Consider the following 18,980-nt stretch of genomic DNA (forward strand, 5'->3'; position numbering starts at 1 on the left):
AAGAGCTTGCGAAGAAACATAAATTAGTAGACATCCATGAACACAGACAGTATTGGAAAACAACACGCACAAAATGGACTATGACAGAGCCATAATCACAGATAAAACAATTTACCAGAACAGACCAGACATCACACTCATTGACAAACACAATAAAATCACATACATTATAGACATATCCATTTCAAACCTCACAATATACAAAACACATGCACTGAAAAAATTAGCAAGTACACAGAACTCGCCCAGGAAATAAAGACGTCTGTGGAGATGGATAGAGTGCTTATTGAACCGTCGTTCTCTCCTCTACAGGTGTCATACCACACACACTACACAAAAGCCTGGGAACATTACAATTGAATAGAAACACATATATCACACTACAGAAGGCCACTATATTGAATACATGTCATATTGTGAGAAATTCCTGAATACACACACACACACACCTGATACACTTCTTTAATTTTTGTTTCGGTTACTATGCCTTGACTTTGGTCCGCATAGTACACAGCCACCGGTGTTAACGAGTATATCTCACTTAACCCAACATAATAATAAGCGCAGAGCGCAATGGTTAGGAGTTGAAAGTTGAAATTTGGTACACAGTGAGGGTACGTCACGAGAACGTACACTAAGAACGGATTTTTTTGAAATTCCCCTGCGGGGAGAGGGAGAGGATTAAGGCTTATCCTAAAGAACTCAGCTTCTACTGTCCTATTTTAGATGCAATTTTTTAACTGCGTTTTAGTAGGGTACCACGTGGGGATGAAAGAAGTATATTCCTTAACAATGGAAGTGTTAAGAGAAAGCGGCGTTCAAGATTTACAGGCGCATATTTTTTTCCGTTTTTGCGGGAAATCCAACATATTTTTAGACCTATCTAAAAACCCTCTAATTAGTCTGGAAAGAGGGGGCCTAATTCTTGCATTCCGTGAAAACGGGTAACATTGGCTATAATGTAAAAATCTTAATCTTCGCTATCGTTACTTTTTGCCCGAGCAACGCCGGGTTTATCTGCTAGTATGCCAATACTAGCGAATAAGCTTCAGACGCTTTTTTTTTTTTTTTTTTTTTTTTTTTTATTTTGCAGAAAAGACCTCTTTCCGCTCAGAGAGCACTAAGAGGCCCAGGGAAGCCTAGGCATAGTTGGCACAAGAGAATAATATGATGGCACAAAGAAGGGACAGCGGGTGAAGCGACATACCCTATTCCAATATTAGAGTTGGAACAGAGCATACGACACCCACAAAAACACACACAAAAACTAGAAACAAGTACATACATCTAAATAAAACAACTATACAAAAACATATAATACCAAGATAGACCCAGTAGAAGCACTAAATAGCCCAGCCAGGAACAGTGACAGTAAGCCGCAGCCAGCAGAAAGAGTTTTATTGGGGACCGTAATGACTAGCACACTGAATAAAGCAATCTTTTAGTAAGTTAAAACCCTCAGTGTCCTCTACTAAAGCGTGGAGAGGAGCCGGCCAGACCTGCAACCGGTCGTAAAGGAAGGTGATCAATTTTCTTCGACAGATATCAAAAAGGCTACAGTCATACAAGATATGCTCAATAGTGTCCGGAACATGGCAACCACAGTTACAATTTGGGTTATTTATGATCTTGAATCTGTAAAGATAGCTATTTAGTTTACCATGCTGCGTTAATAAAGTCGTAGTGAAATGGTCATGATGTTCCCAATTAATTTTAATCCTGTGACTGACAGTAGGAAAGAAGCTATGCGTAACGGCACCATTTGTGTCTGCCTGCCATCTGGAGTCCCAGAGCTTAATTGAACTCTGCCGTAGAATATGCTTAGCATGCCCTAAAGGAAGAATAGAATAGTCTATATTACTATTTAAATGTGCACTAGTAGCCAGGAGGTCAGCCAAGTCATTCCCAGGGCAAGCAGAGTGTGCCTTAATCCAAGAGGCCTTAGTGTTGTACAAGGCGACGCACTTTTTGAATAAGTTGTAGATGTCTAAACTAAGCTTGGTGGATATCTTAGGCTTTTTTAAACAAGCCAATGCAGTCTGCGAATCAATGCAAAGTAACACCTGGTTCAGCTTGTTTTTAATTATGTAATTTAAAGCATGCCAGACAGCTAAAATTTCAGCCTGAACAATGGAACAATCCTGATGTAACTTAAAGTCTAAACAATGCAAAACTTGCATGCCTGACAGGAAAGCCACAGCTGCCCCCGTGCCGCACTCGGACTTCGACCCATCAGTGAATATCTTAAGCAGGTGGTGGTCAGCATAATCGATCAATGCATCTTCATGTGAATATGCAGGGTGAGGAAGCTGCTCCACACCAGCCTGGATAGCATACTGAACACAATAATTATTAAGGTGCAATGTACCTTCCCTCTTAATGTTAAAATAATCATAATGCTCTCTAAGCAGAAGATCCAATGGTAATTTGTTAGCTAAAAGTAAAGCAGTTTCTCTTGAAATAGTCCTATAACCCTTAATTATTTTAATACAAATACGCCGTTGAAACTTTAAAAGCATATCCCTATTCTTTTGGTACTTGAGAGCATCCCCCCAAACGCCTACAGCATATCCCAGATACGGTAGTACAGCACCCTCGTAAATAACATCTAAAGTCTTAGAAGCAAGTCCCCAACGCAGGGTCGCAATTCTATTAAACATGTGTAGCAGTTTCTCAGCCTTCCCCAACTGCACACGGATATGGGGCGACCAGCTAAGCTTGTCATGTAAAGTAACCCCCAGGTATTTAATTGAATTTACATACTCCAAGACCTTCCCATTTAAAGTCAGAGGTGGTTTACTAATCTTACGCTTCCTCGTTACAAATAGTAATTTAGTCTTGTCAGTATTAAAATTTAATTTAGTATCATTAGCCCAATTTTGAAGACTGGCTAGTATGGAACTAGCTTTCTTTTTAAGAGAATAAATATTTTTGTCAGTCACCGTCACAAGCAGGTCGTCGGCAAAGGCAAAGAGCTCACTACCGGCGGGAAGCTTGATCCTAAAAACAGTGTTCATTAAAATATTCCACAAAGCTGGGCCAGAAGCAGAACCCTGAGGAACACCCAGCGAAACATCCCTAGTGGATACTACAGTATTATACCTTAAAGATACCTTCCTGTCCTGAAAGTAACTAACCACGAGATCGTACAGATTCTTTGGTACTTCGGCAGTCCGAAGTTCGCGTAGAATGAAGACGGGCCAGGCGGTGTCAAATGCTGAGGAAATGTCCAGAGAGATAACAATGCATATATTTTTGTTACTTAAGGCATGCTGCATAATATCCCTAACTTTAATCAGGGGGTCAACAGTACTCATCTGAGGAGTGAAGCCAAATTGGTTTTTATTTAGGAATTTTTTAAGATTTAAGTGGTAATTTATCCTATTGATCATTAATTTTTCTAAAATTTTACCTAATACAGGGAGCAAACTAATTGGCCTAAAGGATTTCGGATTATCCAGAATTTTGCCTGGCTTCGGAATGAGTTTCACCACTGCATGCTTCCATGCTGTGGGGAAAACACCAACAGCTAAACACATATTGTAAATATTAACAAGGGAGTCAGGCGAGGTGTTAAAGGCATTTTTTATGATCTCCGCATTCAACCCATCCTGACCAGGCGCCTTCTTATTCTTTTGAGCCAGAATGACCTCTTTAATTTCCGAATGAACAAAGGGCAGATCATCGCCCATATGGTAAGGTTGCTGAATACAGTTCCTTATATCACTGTGAGAATCACTATCATTATCAGTATTATCCATATGAAAGAAATGATTTAAGAGCATATTGGCAATTTCTCTGTCATCGTACAGAGTCTTGCCTTGAACATTTTTGATAGTTAAATTGGGAGAACTAGTAATAAAGCTCTTCTTTAATAATTTATAAACGCGACCCCATGGATCAATGTTGCCCTTGTCTGTACAGAATCTCTTCCAGGATTCAGTTTTTGAAGACTTAATTAAATTTTGATAGCTTCGCCTAGCTTCTAGATAACGCTTCTTAAAATCTGTACGATCTGGACCACAAGATCGCTGAAACCTACGCCTTAACCTATTAACATCTGCTCTGGAGACCGTCAATTCACGACTCCACCAGGGAACAGAGTGCCTATACCATTTTTTGAGTGGAATACTTTTGTCAGCAGCTTTTTGAATAATTTCTATGTATTTTTGAATAATGTATTCCACCGGATGATTATGATGAATTAAATTATTAATCTCTGGAATATCTTCAGAGAATGTACCGCTAAAACTGCTCCAGTCAGCTCTATGGACATTGTAGTTTTTACTAAAAGGCTCGCTAGTTTCTTGAGTCCTAGCTGTACATAATTCAACGTCAAATAAAATATACCTATGGCCTGAAAGTGATTCAGCAAGCGAGACTCTCCAATTTTTGATATTAATGCTACCTTTAGTTAAGGTCAAATCAATATAGCTTTCTCCCTGGTGGGAAGAGAATGTAGGCGGTCCCCCTAAATTATGAATGACTAAATCTAAATCGTATATTAGTTCTAGTATTCTCACCCCTCTCGGATTTTGAAGTCTGTCAAACCAGACAGGCGACCTACCATTTGCATCAGTACCAATCACGTAAGGAAATTTAAAGGCAGAGAAAAGCCTATGAATGGCCAGAATCTGTTCATCAATATCACCAGATGGTTTTAAATAAGTAGAGTTTACAATAAATTTAGAAGTATTCGCACTAATTAAAACAGTGCTAGAAAACTCATTCGATAGCTCCTCGATAAGAGAGGACGAGATGCTTTTATTAAAAACCAGCACAGCAGAGGCCAAACCAAGGCTATAGCAATTGATCCACCCCGGAATACCCAGTATCCGAGAAGAAGCGTACGGATCTTGAATCAATGCTATATCGATCTTGTGGTCCAAAGCAAACTTAATTAAGTGATCTACAGCAGTAGAGCAGTGATCGAGGTTAATCTGCACTATTTTTAGCTCCATTATTGCTTAGTGCTGTCAGTACTTAGTTTAATGTAGTAGTTTAACACAGGGCAGCGATAGCTACGGGCCCCATGCCTGGGATCCACACGGTCCGCATCCTGGCTGCACCTCTTATTATAACGCAGGCAGTTAATACACAGCATTTCGTGAGGTTCCACGTTACATTCTCTTGAGCAATGATTTGCTTCTGCACATTCAGTACAGCGAAGTTCATTGTGGCACATTTTAGTAGTATGTCCGTATTCCCAACACTTGCCACATCTTTTGTAGTAGTGAAAAGTATATACTTTTCTCTTCCTCCAGCCCATGTATAGAGTGTCACCCGCCTCCACAAACATCCTCCTGAGCTCAGGGGTGATGACAAACACCCACGACCGAATACCCCTCTCTTCTCTGCCCAGGAAGAAGACGTGTTTAATATGGTCCTCAGTGAGCATGTGAGCATTTTGTTTTAGGATGTATTCTTTCATCTTCTCTTCACTGATCCCCCAAGAAACCCCTGGGATAATAATCCTTGGGTCCCTTAGACTGGGAGCTCTTACTTTTACATCTCCCCTGCTCTTTAGAGTGTTTAGCAACTTAACTGCTCCTTCTTTATTGTTGCAGTTTATAGCAAACCCTTTTTTGATTTTGCGGACACCCGCTACACCTATGCCCAAATTGGTGATGTCCACCTCCTTTTCAATTTTTCCAATAATCTCCTCGCTGTCAGCATTCTCATCTGGATAAACCAGTACAACTTTATCGTTAGCAGGACGTGAGGGCCTCCTCACAACGTCCGCATAAGTACACTTGTTTCTTGTGGGACTTAAATTCCCCAAACCGTCGCCATTATTAACAGGTTGCTGGAGGGAGTCAATGTGGAGTTTTTGCTGATTGATGACATTATTAAAGCTTTTCTCGAGCTCCTGCATCAGACTGCCCACACCAGCCAGACTCTGTATGGCTTTATCTTTGAGATCCGTCCGCATGTTGCGGGTTGCCTCTAAACATTCTTTGATGATGGACAGCTTCTTCTTTATTTCCTCTCCTAGCCCCATGAGGATATCTTGAGACTCAGCCATGTTAACACAAATCAGCAAAACTTCTTAACCGAAAGAGCAGACAATTGGGATGTCAAGAAAGATCCAGAAAAAATGCTTGAACTAGATTTCGCCAAATGGCTTGGCAGCGCGGACGGCTAGATAAAGACGGACAGCTGGACGACGCCGAAAGGAAAAAGATACGCCGATCAGCTAATGAGCCACGTGTACTGAGACAACTGGCTTTGTCCTTCCGCTACAACAGTTACCCTTATTGCGCCGTAAAAAATGGCTCGACTTTCACGAAAAATAATGTAAACAGTCGTGACAATGTACACAGCCAACAAGCTACAGTTGAGCTCGATCGCGACAATACGAGGCCCGCGATTTACACAATTATGGTCGAGTAGGTTTGCTGGCGTAACAGCACGAAAACAGTTTATAAATGTACAGTAATAGCACAGTGAATAGAGCTTCAGATGATGATCTCAGTAATACCCCACACAGAAGGGCCTTCACAGTAGAAGCGAAGAAAGCGACCACGTGGTTCTAAGAGAACAATGGTCTTTGTTCTGGTACTCCTAGATGAAGCGTATAACACCGTACAAAAGCGCTTGATTCATATAACATTTGATAAGATCACTTACGATATAGTCCACTAAGCTCCCGTGTCGGCGAAAAACTTTACTCCTACGCACGAAGCCCGCAATAAGCCCAAAGCCTACTAAAATGTCTTCGTTATAGTTCCTTATAAATGGCACGACACATAAAACACATATCAGATGAAGGCTCTCGTTGAGACAAGTCGAACGATATATATGTTCCACCAGTAAATCGAAATCGCCGCCGAAAAAAACGATCGAAAGCAGGAGCACATGTACCTACGTGCCTGCTCAAACCTTGACTTCGGTCCAAGGAAATATAATATGCCAATACTAGCGAATAAGCTTCAGACGCTACTGCAGATGGATAAAAAAGACAAGTTTGATATAAAAAATAGAGTAGCGTAGTCGCAGCATTTTTTTTAAATGTTAAAGTTACGGACATACTTTATGCACTCATGTTTGTTACACTTCAAGTACAACAATACAGTCATATTTGAAAATTAATATGAAGAGTTAAAAACTTTATTGAACGACATACAAGAATTAAATCTGCAGAGACTTCGTTTTCATAGGAAATGATGTCACGACTTTTATAGTCTTATAGACTCGGTTACCACTTTACAAGAAATAGAACTTCTGAAGACTTGTAAGCTAAATACTCAATCTTCAGAGGACCGTTTTTTCGGAAACGCTTGAGAAGTGAGTCCTATTATTTGGACTAGGAACTGTTTGTGTTTAGGGCTACATATTCACCAAGTTTCTGCTTGTAAGTTACCAGCTAGTTCAAAGTTAAAACTGCGTGACACCATCCGTTATGAGATTTTATTTGAAAATAATTTTATATTATTAATTATTATAAAAAGACAAAAGGCTCAATTTTGAGGATAGAGATGAGTTTACAAAAAACTATGAATTCCTATAACTAGCAAAGCGCCACTGTAGATATGATACAGGACTCCCCTCGATCTATCCACTTCCTTGACTTTAATTGTCGGAACGTAGTGACGACTAATACTTGACTTCGTGCATTCCTTGTCAACAAAATAACTCTGGAATGAGTTGTCCGATATTGATGAAATTTTCTACGACGACTCACCATCACTCAAGGATGAACTGATTAAAATTTCAACTTTCAAAAATGATCCGTTTTTGTAGAACTGGAAGATAGGGGTTTTTCTTCAGTATGGATCATTTTTGAGAGTTGAAATTTTAATCAGTTCGTCCTTGAGTGATGGTGAGTCGTCCGTAGAAAATTTCATCAAGATCGGACAACTCATTCTAGAGTTATTTTGTTGACAAGGAATGCATGAAGTCAAGTGTTAGTCGCTTCCTGCACGCACGTGAAAAAGTGGTCGGAAAATATGACAAGCATTAAAACGGTAATTTTGAAAGGTAAATGTTATCGCTAACTGGATACACAACAAATATAAAGAATCTTTATAGAATAATAAATTTAAAAAAGTTTTCTTTTTAAAACGTGGAGCAGCAGCGATCAATATTGATGGCTTTACGATCCATTCTCTCCTTCGTCTTCCTATCGTTAGTACGAAATTTCGATCTCTAAATGAAGAAGCTGCACAGAGATTCCAGATTGAGATGAAGTCGCTCAAATTCTTCATCACCGATGAAATGTCAATGATTGGTGCAAGAATGCTTTACATGATCGAGAGAAGATTGAGGGAGATAAACCCCGAGAAAGATGAGCCGTTTGGTGGATTCTTTATCTATTTGTTTGGTGATTTTCGTCAGCTTCCTCCTGTTAAAGATACTCCTCTCTACTCAAGTGTTTTTTACAATGCAATGTCCCAACAATGTAGGGACCCTGTTGGGACATTACATTACATTTGCATTTGATTCTTTTGAGAAGTTCATTGAACTTAGTAATTCTCATAGACAAAATAGCACAGATAGTTCCTTCACAGATGTCTTACAACATCTAGCTTCGGGTGATTTCTCTGATACAGATCTGAACATTCTGACGACAAGAAATCGAGCGTGTTTATCCAGAGATGAACTCGATCAGTTCCAAACGGCAGTAGAGCTATATCCAACAAACGAGCAAGTTAAACAAAGCAAAGAAAACTACTTGCAGTCAACTGGATGCCCTCCTGCTTATATAGCATCTGAAAACACTCCAGATATTGTCCCGCCTTCGTCCAAAGATGACTCAGCTCTTGGTCTCTCCAAGTATTTGTATCTCTCAGTTAATGCCAGAATCATGCTGAGAGTCAACTTATGGGTGCAATGAGGTCTCGTCAATGGTTCACTAGGAACTATACGCTACATTATATATGCTCCTAATGCTCGCCCTCCAGCTCTTCCTCTGTTTATTTTAGTGGAATTCGATAGCTATCAGGGACCTTTCATCTATGGTAATCTGTTTCCAATAATCCCCATAACACGCTTTTCGAACGATGGCAGTATATTTCGATCTCGTAGACAATTTCCCTTTAGCGTACTCGATGACCATACATAAATCACAGGGATTAACTCTTCAAAAAATCAAAATAGCTGTCTCTTTTTTCCCTATATCTATCTGTCTTACCTATGTTACATTGAGTCGAGTGAAAAAAATAACTGACTCAGTATTTTTAAAGAGTCATAATACAGATTGACTCGTAGCGATCTTTAAGTCCAAGGCCCATAGTGATAGACAGAATTTCGTGAGACGTTGGCATAGCAATTAATGGCTTATCTGACCTTATATTTGTACCTTTAAATGATCCAATAGAAATCAAATATATTGTTGACAACGAATGATTTTGTTTTTTTCCCTCATAATCTAGAAAATAAAGGTGCGAGCAGCTTCGTTCCGACTACACGCTAATACAGCGTTACTTAACTAGTTATCATAACTTAATAGCGTCAAAGTCCTATGTATAGAAATAACTCTGCCAAGAATGAAAATTTCCGTTTTATATTTTACAGCCAGGAAAGTAAAAGCTGTAAAAAATAAAACTTTCATAAAGCTTCTGAATTTTTGTGTTTATATTCACTACATAGGGCTTAAATACAAATAAAAAGAAGACACGGTCTCGAAATACATATTTATAACTTCTGAATTTTCAAAATAGATGCTATGTTATAGGAATGGCATGCCTGCCTAAATTGACAACGTCGGGAGAAATTATCTGTCACGCAATATATACGATTTAGTTTAGTTTTTGGTTACTGATAAATTTCAGTTTTTATTGTGGTTTTATGTTCAGTTCAGTATATCACCATACTTTTTTAAATATGTTTCTTTGCATTTCAATTGAATATAATTTTTATTCGAATGTTTACATTTTAATAATAGATAACTGAAAACGTATCCCTCATATTCCGCATCTGTTATTATTTCAGATGCAATTTAATTTTAAATACGATTTTGCTGCGATACCCCAGCTGGTTTGCAGATTGCCTGTCAATGCTTCAGTTCTGTTCAGTATTTTCAAATAGTTGAACTGAGTTAATTATTTAGTTCTATTTTTCAGAATTTTCTCTAAAACATAATTAGAGATTTTCAAATGCACAGAATCTATGAAAGGTGAGATTTAAAAAGAAAACCTCGAAAACGTTGACGACAAATTTGGCCGAAAATATTTTTCGGTTCAATTAGTTAATCGTCAGTAATAATTCAGATCACTCATCTACATTAAAGGAATAAAAATTTGTTCAGAGTACCGTGTATATTTCGGTCTTTAATTTTGTCCTTTGCAACTTTAAATTAGAAGATTAAAATACATATATATTTACTTAAATAAATTATTCTTTTAATGTTATGAATTGATAGACTGAGTCTTTATTCAGTATTGTCTTTTTCCTCTTGTGAAAATCTTGTCAATCCACCAATTTAGACGAAATTGTTTTATATCGATAATGTAAACTCCGCTAAATCGTCGAAGGCTTTATTTAAAATGTAAGTGTATTATTCTCGTAAATAATGTAAATAGTATTTAGAAAACCTTATTACAGTGGAACTTCACTTAACGAGCATAATTCGTTCCAGAGTCTTACTCGTAATGCGAAACACTCGTTAACGAAACAATTTTTCCCATAGAAATTAATGTAAAATACGATAATGCGTTCCACGCTGAAAAATATACTCAAATATTTTATGAATAATGTTTATTCAAAAAAAAAAAAAATTGTACAATATACACTGTTAAGGAGCATGAATCATCATCATCATCTTTTCTTCTAGCGCGGAATGAACCAACCTGAAATGCAAATTCGATTTGCAGAAACAAAAAAAAAGAAAAAATCACAGCTAATCAGTGGCCTGCCCCGGGCGGCACTTTTAGGGGGCGGCAAAATTTCACAATAAATACACAATACACATTACACCTGTACAGTACACAATAATGTTAATTGTTCTCTGACGAAAAGTTCATTGGAATTACTGTATATTTTAGTTTTTTGAATTGAGATACCTAAATAAGGGGGCGGCGAAATTTTCCTCCGCCCCGGGCGGCTGACACCCACGCTACGCCACTGCAGCTAATATGTTTGATAAACACTCCAAACGATATGCCAAATTTTTAGATTATGTAAAGGCTATAATTAAATATTAGAAATTAATTAATTTGACTAGAGGTAGGCAGTTATGTTTCCATCTCGTATTTAAATTTAATAATTATAAATAATTAATTTTAATTCATGACATTTCTAAAATTTAATTTGTAATCGGTCGTTAAATTTAATGACCCAAGGATTTGGCATATCGTTTGGCGTGTTTATTATATAACGGGCTATGGTTGTTGATGTTTATAAGTAATATGTGTGAATACAAGTTTGGAAAATATGCGATCACAAGCGACACCGCTATCATCTTAGTGTCGCTTGTGATCACATATTTTCCAAACTTCCCTAGACGCTCGGACAAGAGTTCTGAATTAGACATAACCGTTTTTCTGATTCATTTTTTCGACATCAATTTGATTGTTTTTTTTCGTTTGTTTGTTTGTATTAAAAACTGATAATTTGGTAAAAGCTGCGCGCCCTCTTGCAATAGTCTCAAGCTCCACAGATTAGAGAACACTGGAATAGGCCATTTTTTGGCGCATATAAACCGTTTTGCAAACATCTGCAGAGTTTTGTGTGGCAAAGCTCCACAAAGTTGCTCTTTGCCAATACAAAACTCTATAGACGGTTGGCGCCTCTATAGACAATGGCGATTCAAACTCGCGTTGCCGATTAATGCCCTGGCACTTTTTAATTTACAATCAAGCCCCTGGTACTAATCAGTCTGTTATGAAATTTAATCAATTTGTAATGAAAAACTGTCTAAATATCGATATTAATACATTATGATTACGAAAGACTTGACAACCGATAACGTTACCATGTTTAAATTACAACAATCGATAACGTTTCCAAGCCTAAATGTCGTGTAATATTATCTCTAGAACGAAACTATAAATAAGTTTACAGTCAGCTTTTAGATAAAATTTATAAATAGTTTTCCTCAGCTAATTCTTACATATATGAAAAATGTCGTTATCAGATTGATACGACTAGGAAAATTGTTCAATACAACGTAGAAATCATCGAAAATAAAGATCGAAAAGTAATCTTCTTCGTAACATTTGTCTGTAATGAAGCACTTTAGCATTGTGTTATATGAGTGTGTGCATAATGGATAGTGTTGTTTTAAATGTTGCTGTTTGAGCGTCGTTTCAAAGCCGGATGCTGTTTCTATCGCCAATCTTCTCACTTTTCATACATACAGCACAACAGGGCACTGGCTGGAATTTGACAATACCCAGCAATTCCGTATCATATCTGATAGTCAGGCTCCTCCATTAGAATTAGGTGATTTGATGAGAATCGTTATGTTCAGAAGAGTTAGCAGAACGTTCCTCCAACGATAAATTATACATGTATTTTGAATCATAATTTTTAAATGTAGATTACAAATAAATAGAAATAAAAAAGTGAACAATCGAAAAGAAAGACCTCTAGAAAGAAGATGTTAGATTTATTAGGCTATTAACAGCTTAAAGAGAATTAAAAAGCAATTATCACCTTGATTACAGTTGAAGGCGTTTGTTTAAATTTCAGAGAGAATCGCGTCCATTTACTGATTCTAGATCTTTAATACCACTCACCCTCGAAACTTATAACAGGACAAAAATCCACAAATGGCGCATTGGAGGAATAGTGGCAGATTAAAACTTGATGTATTTATTTGTTTATTTTCTGATAATATTATATAAAAACACTTATAAAACTAATGTTATTATGGATATACATATATCTTATATATCGACAGTAGTGTCTGAAACAATGGATATGAAATTTATATTCATATTTTTTTCACAATTTTTAGTTAAAAATTGGCTTTTTACACACGGCACGCGAATACTGACATTACTTTTTTCACGCGATTACCGCAAGAACAAATGGTAAATGATCATTTTAAAACTGCTAATAGAAAAATACTTCGTGTTACTTTCCCAGCTGTTAGATAAAACAAAGAGAAAATGTGGCGATCGTTTAAAAAGTTCCCAGATTTTTACATTTTTGGACTCAGGATACTTTGAAATGAAAAAAAAAAAAAAACTCGCGTGTTTATGTATGGATGTGTGCGTGTTTGCGTGTGATTAGTGTGTGTGTTTGCGTGGGTGGCGCGATTTTGTTTCCCTCTCTGAAGCTTAATAACTCCTGTGTTTTTGGTCGAAAATTTCTGAAATTTTGCAGGGAAGTTTATTTATTAAAGGAATTGATGCTATTAAATTTTGGTAATTAAGGGTAAAGGTGATGGGGAGATAAAGGGGATCGTGTGTATCTCCAGTAGGGTCGGACTTAATGACGATTTTATTCGTTAAGAGTATTTACAATTTTGTATAAAACCCATCCCTATCCTCAAAATTATGCTTTTTGTCATTTTATAATAGTTTAAAATGTCATGTTTTATTTTTTTTTAATTTTATAACAGATGGCGCAACTAAATGTTGCCGGGAAAGTTAAGCAACTCTTCATTCTTTTCATTATTTCGTCACTGGTTTATTTTGTAATAGCGAAAATATTGCTTCCTATTTTGCTCGTTCGGCTTATTACACAAATCACATTTTACTTTCCCTGTTGTTATACTTAGTATATATAGAGAAAGCAAAAGTATTGGAATCGTGTGAAATTTGATTCTCGGATTTTTTGCAACCTCCGTGTTGTGAGATCTCCTGAACCCAAAAAAGTCCATGTTCCATGGGAAGTTCCATGGGTATGTATATGTGTGTATGTTGGCGTCTATTTCGCTTAATATCTCAGGATGGGGGTAATAATTACAAAAAACAAAAAAAAAAACGAAATCTGGCACTGTAACTTGTGTATAAGGGGAATTGACGCTATTTAAGTTTTTTGGTGGTTAATGGTCGAAGAGATGGAGAGATAGTGGGTAGTCACGTGTCATCTCTCGAGTTGGGTCGGACTTAATGAAGATTTTACTCGTTATCAGCATTTACAATTTCTTATAAAACTCATCTCTACCCTCAAAATTAAGCCTTTTCCATTTCATAATAATAAATAAATTCTTTTAAATCAAATCTCATAACAGATGGCACCACACACAATTTTATTTATTATAATTACTAATAAAAATTATTTTTTAAAATAAAGTCTCTTAACAGTCGGAAAAGTTACGCAACTCGTTGCTGGATATTTTGTTTAATTGTTTAGGATAATAATTTCATATACAAGTAAAAAACTATCTTATTTTGGAACAATCGATTAACATATTTCCAATTATTTTATACACAATTCTTCTCATTATTTTTATTTATAATCTGTGATAATTATTGCATTTTCTACTTAATTATTGAATAATTGGAAAAGTATTATAAACTTTTAATATTTATATTACTTTAGCTTTTGTTATTTATAATTAAATTTATTTAGAACATGTTGCGTATAGATATAGAACAGTATAAGTAAATAATTTACTTAAACAACTCAATTAACTATAGAAATATATTTGTCTAATTATATGTACGAAAATTGTTCACGAATAGTTTCTTATATCTTCATAATCTAAATTTTAACATTATGATAAATTGTAATTTAACTATATATATACAACAATCAAATTTAATTGTTATATGATCAAAATCATTTACCTTTTTTCTTCCTTGGGGTATGGATTAAACGGTTTTCAGGAGTTGAAGACATTGTCATAAAGCTTTCAAATATACAGTAAATATAGATAAAACATCTGCTGGTAAAAACAAACTTCTTATGTAAAAACGTTCATTTTAATTGTAGCTAATAATGGACTGTATAACATGTGTATAATCTGGCAATGAGCGAGTCTACACAACTGTTACTAGAAAGCACTGATATCATCGAGCGACGAATTTAACAATAAAGCTTCATCGATTACTATACACACGCTTTGGGACATAACCTAAAATATCTCGAACAACCATCCCCAAAAAATTCCTAGGGTTTTTCGACCATCCGGATTCGTCCGAGTTCCCCATAGCTGTAGGCTGAATGGTTAATTTCGACGGCCTATGGCAAGACGATTAAGTCTTGCCATATGGCCGTCGAAATTAACCATTTTCAGTTCTAAAGAAAGAATAAAGAAGAGCGAAATCCATATCTGGCCGAGTGGATAAAAGTACTCGTAGTTGGTAATTGGTCGTGGGTTCGTCCTCTCCAACAGACTAGCCACATGGAGTTTTCTGTATTTTCTTCAAGTCTAAATATGGACGATCTCTTCAGCAGATTGCCCATGTGTCGTTTTGCCATATACAAATAAACCAAACCGAACCCTAAGAGGGAACATGATAACAACAACGAGGAACTCACTACAGAAATAATTATTAAAAATTCCACAGGATCATTGGTATAATGAATATCATAGTATTCCAATACTAAAACTGAAAAATGAGAACCCTCGTGTCTGTGTAATTTCTAATATAAAAGCCGTCGTCTCTGTGTGAATTCCTTATAACTCCTGCAATTTTTGTCCAATCCATTCGAAATTTTGGTTTTATTCGTTTTATCTTCTGACGGAAAGTATAGGCTTCTTATTTTGCTGAAAAACTATATTAGCAGTAGAATAAACGTTTTATCGATTTCGGATCGGTTACCGCTCATATAACTAACGTACTGTACTGTACAGTACATACAACTCATCTTTGTTTTGACAACGTGGTATTAAAAAGACTCGCTATTTTGTCAAAAAATGCCTAGGAGAAAGCGTAAGAGTAGAATTGGTCAAGTAAATTCTAGATGTAAAAGAATAAGAATCTCTGAAGGCCGTGAATTCCGACTTGAGCAACATCGAGTAAGAATGGCTTTGTCAAGAGCTGCATCTCTACTCTTCTCAATTCTTCAATCTTTACTTTTTCATAAAAAATATTCCGTCATGCTTGACGGGTGAATTTCTAGTAAGAATATACTATAATATTTAGAAATTAAAATGATATAAGGAAGGCTATAAGAATAACAAAAATAATCACTAATTACTCTCTTATAAGATAATGATTTGAGTATTTCATAAACTAACTAGAAAACAATTTTGAAATAATCTATTTATCAATTTTTAGAGTTTTTCTAAACGCGAAATACCTCGCATTATTATTTATTTGCAGTTTTCCCTTACCCGCGCCAACCGCAATCAGAAAATATTAAAAGGAAAATTCCGAAAATAACAGCTCGTAAGTTTTAAATTGCATCATGCTATTATTTAAAAATTATTTATAGCATGATGAAATATCGCTCTGACCCGCTTGGGAAGTGAATCACCTCTTTGTCCAGCAGGGTACACGAAAACTGGGCGACAAAAACTAAAAAATTTTTGCACACTTAGCAAGCATACGATTTGTTGGATATTTTTTTATTTTACAGTCGCTAAATCCCGAAAAAAATTCGCTATAGGGAAATTTTGTTTTACAAAAGTACACTTTTTGGTAAATAAAGTATTATTTTAACGTAAGTTTTTCGTTATTTTATGTAATTTAAATTAATATAAACGTTGTTTTAATTTTATGTAAGTTCAATTTATGTGTTAAAATACTTACAACCTGGTTAACTAAATTTTCGTAAAAAGAACTGAAAATTTTTATTGCACAAAACAATTTACAAAAACCAGCAACGAGTTGCTCAACTTTCCCGGCAACCTTTAAAATTTTGGTGGCGCTATCTGTTATCATATTTCATTTTAAATACTTTTTATATATTTATCTATTATAAAATGGCAAAAACCTTAATATTGAGAATAGAAATGAGTTTTATATAAAAAAAAAAAAAAACTAAATGCTACGAGGTAATTTCGAGTAAAATCGTCATTAAGTCCTACCCCAAGGACGACGCCAGCCAATGGGCCAGGGGGGGCAAGATGATGTAAATTGATAGAGGATATTGAATTGTATGTAGGTAAAATAAAAACGATTCATAAATTTTAATCATTTACTATCTACAGGAAAAGAAATATTTTAATTAAAACATTTTTTTAACTTACAAGAAGCCTAAGAAGATTATTTTAATTAAAACTTAGCATTTAAATAATTTTTTCGAATTTCTAGGGGAGAGCAGCTGCCCCTCCTACCCCCCTTGTCCGATCCTATTGGAGATACACGCAACCCCCATAAACTCCCCATCCCCTCGACCATTAACAACCAAAATAGCATCAATCCCCCTAATAAACAAACCTCCATGAAAAATTTCAGAAAGTGTTCAGGAGTTTTGTAAAGAACGGGCGTTATTAAGCTTCAAACAGGATGAACAAACCCTACACACACATTAGAATATTTAGTGGCATTGATCAATTTAAAATAAAACGTTTGTTTTGAATTTCCTTTTTCTTTTTTTTCAATTTGTTTTTGTTGTTTTAAATGTTTTAATTATCCTTATCTCAAACATCTTTTTATTTTATTGAATATCAAAGAATATAACAATCTGAATACCGATTATTGTAGTTTCAAAAAAGCATGTAAACGAATATCATATAATTCTTAACTTTTTTATTATCGTATTTTATATTATATACTTTTTAAACTGTATTTTAAATTATTTTTATTGTATACTATTTATTCGTCAATCAGTGTTTTTGTTTGCTTTTATGTATTTTATTTGGAGTTCAAATATTAATTAGGAGGAAGGAAATCTTTTGTCGTAAGACTTTTCCGAATGTAATTGTAACAAATAAATAAAGTTTATACCTAACCAAATGTATGTATGTATATATATACGGTATATATATATATACATACATACATTTGGTATATCATATATATATGATTCGGTATTATCTGAAGTGTCATGCATTTCCTAGGAATCGGTTTTTTAATTTTTTGACTCTTTCCGCCCTTGAACGCTAAAAGACTTTTTTCAATATCCACCATTGATTCGATCAGGCTCTCAATGAAGTGGCCGGATGCCGAGAGACGGATTAGAAGTGTTCGAAACAGACAGTCATATGATTTTTCGCTCAAAGGATTCCATTCTGGATTCCCCAGAGCGCTTTTAAATATCGCGGCCAACCAGTGGAGTCGTGAATCGAATCTCTCCAAGGTAAACGGGACTTCTTTTTAAACTCTTTCCGCCCCGTGGGCAGTAAGAGGGCCTCTTTTTGTTTGTTTGTCTGTTTAGTTATGTCAACGCAACACTTGGGCGGTCTGCCTAGGGAGAATGCCTTCCGGGAAGTATTTTTAAGGGAAACTGGCCCCTATTTAGGCGTTACAGACGAGGAGAAAACCCGGAAAACTCCACGTGGCCAGCCCGTCGAGCGAGGCGCAAACCCACGACCGCTGGGACGAACACTGGGAACGAAGACCGCTTGGTCACTTTTTTAAAAACTCTTTCCGCCCTGTAAGCACTAAGAGGGCCTCTTTTAGTAGGCCCATTATGGGTTCGACCAGGCCCACAATGGGGCGACCGGGTGGTGAGGGACGGGGCCCGACATATCCGAACGGACCACCCCCCGAAAAATTCCTGGAGATTTCTCGACCCGTTCGGATTCGATCCCGGGTTCCCCATCTTGGTACCAAGGTAGGCTGCCACCTTGACCTTTCGCCATCTAGCCAAAGGTAAACAGAAACGGGAATAGAAACTAAACATTAAAAAATTAAATGTATTCAAATCTAAATTATGAAATTCACATTTAGAAAATTTAGTTTAAAAAATAAATAATCTGATACAATCTTTGCATTAAAAATATTTCAAACAAAAATGTATGCATTATAACTTAACTATTCCAATACTGAAATACAATCTGATATTATTACTTATGACAGAATACTTCAACAGTAAATTTTACACATCAGAATGAACAAAATTTTCCATGTGTGAATTTGTACATGTAAAAATTTTAAATATATAACTAATATTAATTTAGTATACATAAAGTTTGAGATTAAATATAATCTAGTTAAAAATATTTCCCTCTACTATAATTTATTTGCAAA

Source organism: Centruroides vittatus, unplaced genomic scaffold, assembly GCF_030686945.1.
Source record: "Centruroides vittatus isolate TY-2023 unplaced genomic scaffold, ASM3068694v2 contig_563, whole genome shotgun sequence".
NCBI lineage: Eukaryota > Metazoa > Arthropoda > Arachnida > Scorpiones > Buthidae > Centruroides > Centruroides vittatus.